The sequence below is a fragment of the Mesoplodon mirus genome (genome assembly GCF_964341445.2).
Source record: "Mesoplodon mirus genome assembly, chromosome: 1".
Taxonomy (NCBI): Eukaryota; Metazoa; Chordata; class Mammalia; order Artiodactyla; family Ziphiidae; genus Mesoplodon; species Mesoplodon mirus.
Window position 1 is genome coordinate 221,557,319 of NC_138976.1, and position 11,171 is coordinate 221,568,489.

At 40.4% G+C, this 11,171-nt stretch overlaps 1 pseudogene across 1 annotated transcript; it reads right to left on the reverse strand.

The window, feature by feature from the left end:
* Nucleotides 1-2,030: 2,030 nt before the first annotated feature.
* LOC309801907 (large ribosomal subunit protein uL16-like) lies at nt 2,031-9,218 on the reverse strand (annotated as a pseudogene). The gene is made up of 3 exons: nt 9,123-9,218; nt 4,436-4,645; nt 2,031-2,776 (listed from the first exon to the last, which is right to left on the reverse strand). The product of its transcript is annotated as a large ribosomal subunit protein uL16-like (transcript).
* Nucleotides 9,219-11,171: the final 1,953 nt, after the last annotated feature.

Consider the following 11,171-nt stretch of genomic DNA (forward strand, 5'->3'; position numbering starts at 1 on the left):
TGACATTTGATTAATGACTCTGGCCTAGCCTAGGATAATTCCAAAACAGGTTAGGAGCACTCTTGAAATTGCCCAAAACTAAAAGTGTAAGGTAGGCAATGGCCAACTCAAAACAAATATTCTGCACGTTTGGACCTTGAAGTGAGAGTATGGAAAGGAGAGAGGGAAGTGGGGGAGGAAGGGATGAGGAAGAAGGACGAGGAGGTAGAGGGGAGGAGTCTGATGATTCCTTTGGTGATCCATTCCCTCCCTGAAGAGTCTCCCACGTCTTCTCAGAAACCTGACGCTCAAGACTGTACCTTCTTTCTCTTGCACGTGCGACCTCTCCTTCTTAACTGGATCCGTCCAATTGTCCTTTCCACACGCTCCTTCCCTAACATCCATTTCATGGGGTCCCCACTCCATTTCCAGATCCATGTTGGGCAGCTGATGAAAAGCTTTGGGATAAACTCCAGAGAGGAAGGAAGGCTGACTGACTGCTGTGGAGGAAGAGAGGGGGTGGATATGCTGGGGAGGGAATATATACTTCATTCTGACAAGAGTATTCATGTAATCACACCCTGTAGAGATCACAGAATTTGGGTGATTTATTATTTATTTATTTATTTATTTATTTATTTATTTATTTATATTTATTTTTTCGTGTGTGGTACACAGGCCTCTCACTGTTGTGGCCTCTCCCGTTGCGGAGCACAGGCTCCGGACGCGCAGGCTCAGCGGCCATGGCTCATGGGCCCAGCCGCTCCGCGGCATGTGGGATCCTCCCGGACCGGGGCATGAACCCATGTCCCCTGCATCGGCAGGTGGACTCTCAACCACTGCGCCACCAAGGAAGCCCGGGTGATATATTTTTAAAGCACAGTAACCAGCACACACATGGGGGAATGAGAGAGATTCCCCCAGCAATCTCTAGATGAGCTAATCTAGTTGTGGCCTCAGTCTTCACACTTGAAACTCTTTTTTTTTTTTTTTTGAAGCCAGCAATAATTAGGGACCCTCGATGAAAGAATAATTTACTTTGAAAAGAAGTGAAATAATGTTGAACCCTTAATTTTTAAGGTTTATTGATGGTATTTTTGCAAAGAAGTTGAGAAAAGTGGTACTCTTTACTCAGTCCTAAATCAGTTTTTTTCTTGTCACCTTTGGGTATTGGCCTGTGACCTCAGTCCAATACCATCAGGTCTTCACAGATCTTTGAGCTCATTCATTTTTCGCTCTTATTCAAAAGTCCATAGCTGATCCTCTGGAAGTACGTAGTGTCTGCCAGAGCTCCTCAAGACACCTAAGACAACCCGGCTTCTCTTTTTCATTAGCAGCAGGCCCTCAGTTCACACCCCACCTTCCGTGATTGATTTCATAACCTCCACCCCACATGCGTTCTGTCTTTTCCTCAGAGATCTGGAATCTTACAAAATATTTACTTCTCTAGATAGGCTATTCCATAACCACCCATCACCAAATTTACTGGGAGCATGTACCTCTGGTTACCTACACACTGCAGTCATTTCTGTACATTTATTACATGTTAAGGAGCAGGAAAAGACCTGAGAACTGATACAGCCCTGTGACAATCAATGTCTTAGGACAGATGGCTGTAAGGAAATACCATAGACTGGGTGGCTTAAACAGCAAACACTGTTTCTCACAGTTCTGGTGGCTGGACATCCAAGATCAAGGTGCTGGCGGATTCAGTATCTCATGAGATCCGTCTTTCTGGTCTGCAGATGGCTGTGTCCTCACATGGTGGAGAGAGAGGAGGAGAGCAATCTCACGTGCCTTCGTATAAGAGCACTGATCCCTTCATGAGGGGTCCACCCTCACAACCTAATACTTCTCAGATACCATCGCATTGGGCGTTAAGACTTCAGCCTAACAACAACAACAAAAATCTGAATTTTTTGGGAGGAGGATGGACACAAACATTCAGTCTGTGGCCCTCAAAAAAGACAAAACTGCCCACTCCTGGGAAGTGTGTTGGAAATTTGTAGAAGTCTTTTGGATGGTCACAAAGGTTGGGATTTAGTGGGGATGTTAGACACGCTGCAGTGCAGAACCCGATGAAAGCTTTCCCCGCATGCTATGCAACTTTTTCTTTTTCTTCTTTTTTTTTGACAACAAAGTGGGATTTATTGGTGAGCATGAGTAAAGAGGGGACAGTGCCAGGGTTCTCATGAGTGCAGGGCCCGCCATTTGTCCCGAGGGCCACGATTAGGGCTGTGTTTGATCCCATAGCCATCTGGGATGGGCCCCTTTTTGCCACCATGTTTTCAAATTCATCTGCATTAAACTTAGTCTATTCCCACTTCTTGGAGATGTGGATCTTCTGGCGGCCAGGGAACTTGAACTTGGCCCTGTGGAGGGCCTCCATCACATGCTCCTTGTTCTGCAGCTTGGTGCAGATGGACATTATGACTCGGCCAAGGTGGACCCTGGACACTGTGCCCTGGGGCTTCCCAAAGGCATGGCGCACACCTGTCTGGAGCCTATCAGCTCCAGAGCGGGATGCTACCTTGTTGATGCAGATGACGTGGAAGGGCTGGAGCTGCACTTGGATGTGAAAACCATCTTTGCCACAGTTTTTCACCAGGCGTTTGTTGGCACAAATATGAGGCAGCCTCCAGGGCTTCAGAGGAGAGCTGCTCAAACTCGTCTGACACCATGTGGCCACAGAGGGGGAACTCAGCCACTTTTGCCTTCTTCCGCCCCAGGTTAAGAAGATACGGCTCGTAGCATCAGGTACCCCTCCGCAGAAGCAGGACTTTGGGTACCGCTTGTTCTTAGAATACCATTAACACCGGCAGGGCGGTAGCACCAGGATCTTCAGTGGCACGCCGAAGGGAAAGAGCTATGCAACTTTTTCAAATGCATCACTGGACATTCATAGGATTGTTTATAATTATATATTCATAGGATTGATTCTAGTTTACCTAGAAACAGAAAATGTATTTTACACTGAAATTGCCAGATTATGGAAACTGAGAATATACTTTGCTTTCTTCACAAATTTCTTCAATGCACCTTGATCTGTTGGTCTGCATTTGTAGATGTTGCATTTACAATGGTTCTATGGATAGATATCCTTGACAGTGTTGTTGTATTATCTAGAGTAGTTGCCTCTGAAATAAATATTTTGTAATTAATTATAAATTATATAGTTTTCATATTAGAATTAAGACACTTGATCAGTTTTTTAACTGTGTCTGGAGATCAATTTTATTATTAACAATTTCACTGCAAGAGGGCATTGCAAAACATTTGTTAATAAAGTGTATACTAGTTCTACATCCATTCATGAATGTTCCACCATTTATTTGTAAGTCCCTTACTGATTTAGGTTATTTCTAACATTTTACTTTTACAAATAAGGTTGCTATGAAAAAGTTTGTATCCATCATTTCATATCTTTACAGGGTGTAAAATTTTTATTAATTACTAATTTTAAAAATCTAGAAAACTTTCATGTAAAAATCTAGGTTTCTGTCTTATAAAAATGTAATATATAGCCAACCTGGGCTCTTTCCTACCTGGTGATAATAATCTGTAACTAAGAAGTAGCTGCCTACTTTTGACAAGGTATATTAGTCTGATGGAGCTGTCATAACAAACTGGGTGGCTTAGATAACAGAAATTTCTCTCTCCCAGTTCTGGAGACTAGGAAGTCCAAGATCAAGGTGCCAGCAAGGTAGGTTTCATTCTTAGGCCTCTTCTATGGCTTGTAGGCCATCTCACTGTGTGCTCACACGACCTTTTCTTTGTGTAATTGGGAAGAGGAGAGAGAGAGAGCTCCCTCTGGTGTCCGTTCTAAGGATGATAATCCTATTGGATAAGGACCCCACCCTTATGACCTCATTTAAACTTAATTACCTCCTAAAGATCTTACTTCCAAATACAGTCACATTGGGTGTTAGAGCTTCAAAATACAAATTTGGGGGCAGGGGGGACACAATTCAGTACAGAGCACAAGGCATGTACTCTCCAACTGGCCACCGTCTCCACTATTCTTTATGGTTTCCCTAACACTGAGGAGTATCAGTTTCCATTCGTCATCACACATGGGCTGGTGTATTTCTTCTACCAAATATAAGAGGAAATGAAATAGTCATTATGTATAGGTCTCTTTCAAAAGTGAGAAAATGCAAGAGAGATTGAGAGAGGCAAGAGTTTCAAGCAAATGGGAGATAACATATTTTGGTGGAAGTATTCTTACATGTTTATAGACGAACTGAATGCAACTTTGTCAAAGAATAAATCTTAAGTACCCATTAGGAAACAAACCACTGGAACTGCTCAGACCCAGGCTGCTTTACATAGGCAGGTCATCTGCTTGGTCCTGTGGCAATAAAATCCTGAGCATGCATTTGTTTTTTTTTTTCTGCTCCTAGACATTGCTTCAGGTCTGTGGAATCACTACTCTTTGGGAAATGGATTGCCACACTCTTTCTTTATGCATTGCCAACATCATTGCATCTGTTTTCCAGTCTCGTATATACTCTGCAGTGTAAGTGATGGAGGCCAAGTTCTTATGCAGCTGAGACGGAGCTGGCTGCCCTGTCCAACTGTGCAGCTCAGAAGGAAGCCGGGATATTTGTTGTTTGTTCATTTCCTTTCCAAAACACGAGCTTGTTGCTTGCTGCAGTGCAACAGGCTATGAATTCAAAATAGAACAGTTCCGTGGGTTACGTTTCAGATGAATGTTCACTTTTGACCAGTGACCCTGGAAGATCTAAAGCCACACAATGGGGGAAGGGAGCACCTAGGAGAAAACAAGTTCCTTTAGAACTTCCAGAATTTCCAGTCAGAAATTCTGAGAATAATCATCTTTCTAGAGGCAAATCAACCCTCTTTTCAAAGTAAATAAAAGGGATGTTTATTAGAGTATATGCAAACGCAGAAAGCAACCGTTTTAAAGTGAAAAGAATGTGAACATGTTTTTTTATGTTCCAAGTCCAAGATTTCTTTTTTACTCTTGGCATGCCACACAGAACGAATAACCTTTCTTTGTTTGGATTGATTTGTAGCAAAGGTACAATTCCAACTTTAGGGAGGCTTGTCTTTTGTTCTGGGGGAAATGTTTTCCCTTTGCTGGTGTCATTTAGCTATTGCAACAGTCTCAGGGCCACGCCCCTTCAAGTGTGAGAAGATTTGCCACAAGTCTAAGGAAAAAAGTACCAGCCAGGAAGAAATGTTTGTATGTTGGCTGACATTATGGTGTAGTAACTACTTTTTCTTGCACTGCTTATGAAGCCTGGGACATCATCTCAAAGCAATTACTAAACACATATATAGTTCACCAAGTGCTTTATACATTTTACCTCACTTAATTCTCCAGCAATCCAATGAAGATTGAAGCTATAAGAGATTACTATTGTCCCAAGATCCAGAGCTGTAAGTGGCAAACCTGAGAGTCTATGTCAGACCTCTTTGTTCATTCCTTTTCTTTTTTTTTTTTTTAATTGTGGAAATGACACAATGTGAGATCTGCCCTCTTAACACATTTTAAGTGTACAATATATTATTGTTGATTATAGGTGCAATATACAATATAATAGATTTCTAGAACTTGTTCACCTTGCTTGTCATTCCTTTCATCACATTCAGTAAACACTGAGTTGATGATGTCTGTCTAACCCCAAAGCCTATGCTTCTCACTCTGAGATACTCTGCCTTTTAAATATTACTTTAGAAAGTCAAACCGAGACAGGCTGGGACCTGGGACCCTTTGCTGGGACCTGGGGCCCTTTGCTGCAGTGTTTGCACCTGGACCTACCTCTCCTCCAGCAACAAAATACAAAGAAACTGTATGAGACTAAAAATAACTCCGTGCGTGCACAGTTGGGACAAATTCTGGACAAAAGATACAAAGTAGCCAAAAAAACCCAACTGCCACTTTTGAAGAGCCTGGAGCAAAAACAGGGTGTCGTGAGCAAAAGCAGGGTACTGTGCATGCCCCCTGCATGCAACACAACCTAAGGGGTGAGCAAAACTCCTAAGCCACCCCTCCGGTCAGACCCCTGGACACACCCCTACCCTGACCCCATATAAGAAACGAGCTCGCTCCCCACTCAGGGAGCGAGCAAGCCAGGGAACCTGTTGTTTGTTCTCACTGCCCTCTGTTGCAGCCGGGGCCCCAGTAAAGCCTTGCCTGAATTTCTTGTCCGGCCTCTAGTCAATTTCTATTGATTGGGGAAGGCCAAGAACCCCGGTCGGTAACAAAACTACATCAAAATATTATTTCAGCTCCTTCACAACGTAGTATTGTACAGGTGAGAGCTAGTGGAGTCACTGGCGCCAAAAGTCATACACTGTGAAGCGATCTAAACAGGTCAAGCTAGGAAAATTCCCTTTAAGTCCATTTCTTGGGAATGGAGATCACCCATATAAATACAGATTACTCTTACACCTACCACTGGGGAAACATGTTTGTCCCATGGCATCCTTTGGTCCATTTGCAAATTATGAGAGAGAAGGCAAGGCAAGCAAAAAGAAACAATATGTTCATGGATTCTGTGCAAGGTGCTAGTGGATTTTGTTTGGATCTATTTTGATTTTCTCTAGGCTGTCTTCCTGCTTTTAGGAAGCCAAAAAAGAGCAGAGAAATTCAACATAAAATTTAAAATGGGTGAAAACTTGTGACTCTTAAGTTAATAAGACCAAAAATACATTTTTAAACGAAAAAGATTGAGCTTACATTGGGCTCAAGCCCACTCACTTTCTTTAGCAATACGAAAATTGAGAGATGTGGGGTACATTCTTCCATTACTCTTAGGTTGCAATCTTAGTACTATATACATATAGATATTTCTTTGTATTTCGGGGTCACTTTTACGATTCCCTCTAAGAATGTTAAATTAAAAATTAAGCCTTTGTAGATAAGTGAAAGCAGATCACCTTACAGGAGAAAATCTATCCAATGACATAACAGTGAATTGACGCATACAATTTAATGTAACAATGACTGTAATGACAAACTCTTTTCCTCCTTAAGTATGGAAACAATGGTGTGCAAAAGCATCTGGATCCTTCTTACATGATAGGAGTAGTGGGAAAACAGGTAAAAGGATAATCATTCTTCTGTTAGGACACAGTAACATGTTTAGTTTCTGAACATTGTACATGTGTGTGCCACGAAGAAAGAAGAGGGGGCTTGACTTCTGGGAGATTTCCTTTCTGATTTTCTGGAAAGTCTTAAATTCGGATATTAAGTTCCATAGCAATACTATGTCAGATGACATAAAAATTGGCATGACCAATTTTTGGATTAAAATAAAAGTCCACAGTTATCACTGACTTTGCCGTGCTTGAAGCATGTGCAGAAAGTGGAACAGAATCTCCTTGCTGGCAAAGAAAGAAGTTTCCATTCTCCACCTTTCCCTTGTAAGAGGAAAGGATGCTGAGGATGCAACAGCAAGGAGTCTAGAATAGAAAACCAGCACTTAAAGAAATATATGCTCATTATGAAAAGTTTTGAAAACGGAGAAAAATACAAAGAAAAACATTGCCAAAAATTCACCTTCCAAAGATAACTGCGATTTTCATGTTGGTTCTTTCCTACCGGTCATTTTACAATGTTCTTCACATTTTTGATAGATTTTATAAAATCACTTTTATCTTTCTGTTTGTTTCAAAACTAACATGTGAATCATAAAGAATTTATAGAAAACAAAGAAACAGAATGGAAACAAACCATTGTCCAACAGTTAACATTTGAGGGTGTATCAATTTTTCCATACTATATATTGAGTACTTATGTGCTTCAGGCCAGTCTTCTAAGCACTGGTCATGCACTAACACATTTAAAGTGTACAGTTTTGCAGGAAGGTATGTATGGTTATTTCTGAGGTTTGAAAATATGAGGCTCGGGAATGAGCAAGGTCAGTGAGACTGAAAAGCCTTTGCTCTTATCTGACTGTCCATGCTACACCAGAGCAGCTTTCAACTCCTTTTTAAATCACCTAAATACATGTTATTTATTGAAATGGAATTATTTCCATTACTATTTGTAAATTCTCTGTTTTAATTTAAAAATCCATTAAATATTCTTTTACAGATTCACTTTCAATGACTATAGTGTTTCCGTTTATTGAAATACCATAAGTTATTTAGTGATTCCATATTGTTAGATATTTTGGTCAGTTCTAATTGCGTTAACAAATGATGCTAGAAAGGAATCTGTAATTCAAAAATGATAATTTCACATCTATAACTTGTAGAGTTATAATTCATAGATGTGATATGCCAGCATGAAAGGACATAACAAAGTTTGTAGAATTTTGACCAAGTGTTGCCAAATCCCTTTCCAAAGAGATTGCACCAATTTAAACCTGAATCGGTGATGTGTGAGTATGCCTGCCTCTCCACCAAAATGGCGCATTAGTGTTAATGTTTCCCAATGTACTTTTTGCATTTATTTATATAGGGTTGTAAATTTTTATTATGTATTCGTGTCCTCTGCCAATACTTCCACTGGAGCTTCTGTGGTTTTAAGAGCTCATTTAATCCTCCAACAATGAAGAAGTGGAATGAAGGTGGAAGTTATTAAGTAACTGTCCCACGATCCCAGAGCTCTAAGTAGCAGAACTGAGACTCTAACGCAGACCTCTTCATTCATTCATTATTCATTTTATTTATTCATTTCATTGTATTCAACAAATATTAAGTTGATGCTTTCAGATCATCAACTCAGTTTTCATATCATTTACTATTAAATAGTTCACCCTTTCCCCACCTATTTGCATTTCCAGAAAAACCCTGTAATAAATCCTTATATACACATGTATCTGTCTCTAGATATTCTAATTGGCCCATGCGGCTGCCTATCTGTTTATTTCTATGCCAGTATGTAGGAGACACATTATTTGCCAACATCACTTTCATTGGGGCATCACATGTGGTCAGTCTTGTCCTCTGTCCTCACCTGACACAAGAGGGACAAGAGTCCTGCATGGGCCAATCAGAACTTCCTACACCTCTGGTCTTAGAAATTAGTCTCTGGGCTTCAAAAACTGGCATGTGACTCAAGCTGGGCTGTGGGGTTTTCAACTGGAGGAAATGAAGAAGACTGCCCCTGGCATTTGTAATCTGGGTGCTGGGCTATAGCCCATATGAGGGCTTTTGGCACTTACCTTCCCAGTCTCATGGAGGAAGCCCGTCTGCAGAGGGAGGGAAGGAGGACGGCTCGCAGAGGGAGGCTGAGGCAAGGGAAGATGCAAGAAGCCCATCCGCATTCAGTCATGCTGTGTTCCTCGTCATGGAAATCCATGAATTCCGTTCTTTTTGGATTAAACTGGTTTGAGCTTCTGCTTTAGCAAGTCATGTCTGTCTAAGTGTTTCATAAATGATACGGGGGTTATAAAAATTTAAGGCAGGTCTTCCTGGTGGCACAGTGGTTGAGAGTCTGCCTGCCAATGCAGGGGACACGGGTTCGTGCCCCGGTCCGGGAAGATCCCACATGCCGTGGAGCAGCTGGGCCCGTGAGCCATGGCCACTGAGCCTGCGCGTCCGGAGGCTGTGCAAATGCATCCTCTCTTCTCATATTAGTCCCCTCAAAACTCTTAGTCCAAATTTCCGTAGCTATAAGGTGGAAATCATAATACTCATCTTACCTATTTTATAGGAAGAGTATTTATAGATAAGTGAATAAATATATATGAAATCTAAAAACACTATAAGAGGTATCCTGTTAATCAATGGCATATTTATTTTTCTTAACTTTGTAGGTCTTATTTGAGAGAAATTACTTTCATGTCTCTATCTATGCTACAGCCACCTAACAGGTTCATTATGGTTCAAAAATGTATTTTATAATTAGATTTCTACAAGGACAACTCTAGTCGTAAGTACTAGGAAAGGAACCGACTTGTATTATGTCTTTCTATACATGTAAAAATCACAAGAAGAAAAACAATTGCTTCAGTATTTTTTTTTCCCCATCGGCTGCCCAGTCCAAGAAGTATTAATGGAGAAAAGCCTCAGCTGAATGGTAATGTCAACTGTCGCATCAAACCAGATAATAACAAAGTGTCAGTGTAACTCCCAGGTGCCTAAATGTTCAATGTGTTAAAAGACTGTGTTCATTCACAATATAGCTCTTTACAGTAAAGTCCATGGCCCCATAGTTCTTAAAGAACAGAACAAATAGTTGAAAATGATGGTTACATTTTAAGTTTCTCACATCTTGGAATAATTAATGTGTATATGAAGAATTTCTCTAAGCTGATTGAAACATAGGCAGAAAAATGTCTGGTTTTTTTTTTAATCAATCATTTCATTTTACTGCCACCAGATATACTGGCTCTGCTTTATTCTCATGAAAAAGATTTTTGCTTGAGTCATAGCAAATTTGCTGAAGAACATCATGATATTTTAGCATAACAAGAATGTCTACTTTTAAATCTCTAAAATTAATTCCATCCTCCCTGAGGAAAGACAAATGGAATGGCCGGGTTCCACACTCTGAAGTACACAGAAAAGACTGACAAAAGCGTTCCCAGTCTGAAGCCTTGTTGCTAGCTTTGTAGGTTTCATTGCTTGCTCGTTTGTTTTAAAGCTGAGATTATATATTCTTATGTATGATACCTTTTAAACCTTGAAATCATATTCCAGGGGATGAATAAGGTTTATATTGTCATGTTTGATGGAAAAAGAACAGTTTTTGCTCACTTTCATCTCTGCGGTTGGTCATTAAAGAATGTAATTAATCTATATCTGTGACTGGCCTGCTATATTCAGATGGAATAAAACTTTTTTTTTTTGGAACAGCTATTATGTGTTTAGCACCACGTTCTCAATTATTTTATCTCAATCTTGACAATCACTTTATGAGCGGAGTATTTTCACAGTCGTTTTAAATGCAGGACGTTGAAGTTTAGAGAGATTTGTCCAAACAGCCAGCGCTGAGATTAGTCATTTGTGTAAAGTCACACAATTAAAAAGAGTCAGGATTTCAACTCAGGTCTTTCAAATTTATGATGTTTGCCCTTTTGACTCTCTTCCCTCTGATCCCTAAAATTGTGGATAATTGAAACTATCACAGAGGACATGTGTAATAATGCAGATGGATCTCAAAGACACGATGCTAAGCAAAAGAATCCAGAAACAAAAAAGTACATACAGTACGAATCGTGTGTATGAAATCCAAGTTCAGGTTTCCTCATCTTTACTTCCTGAATAGA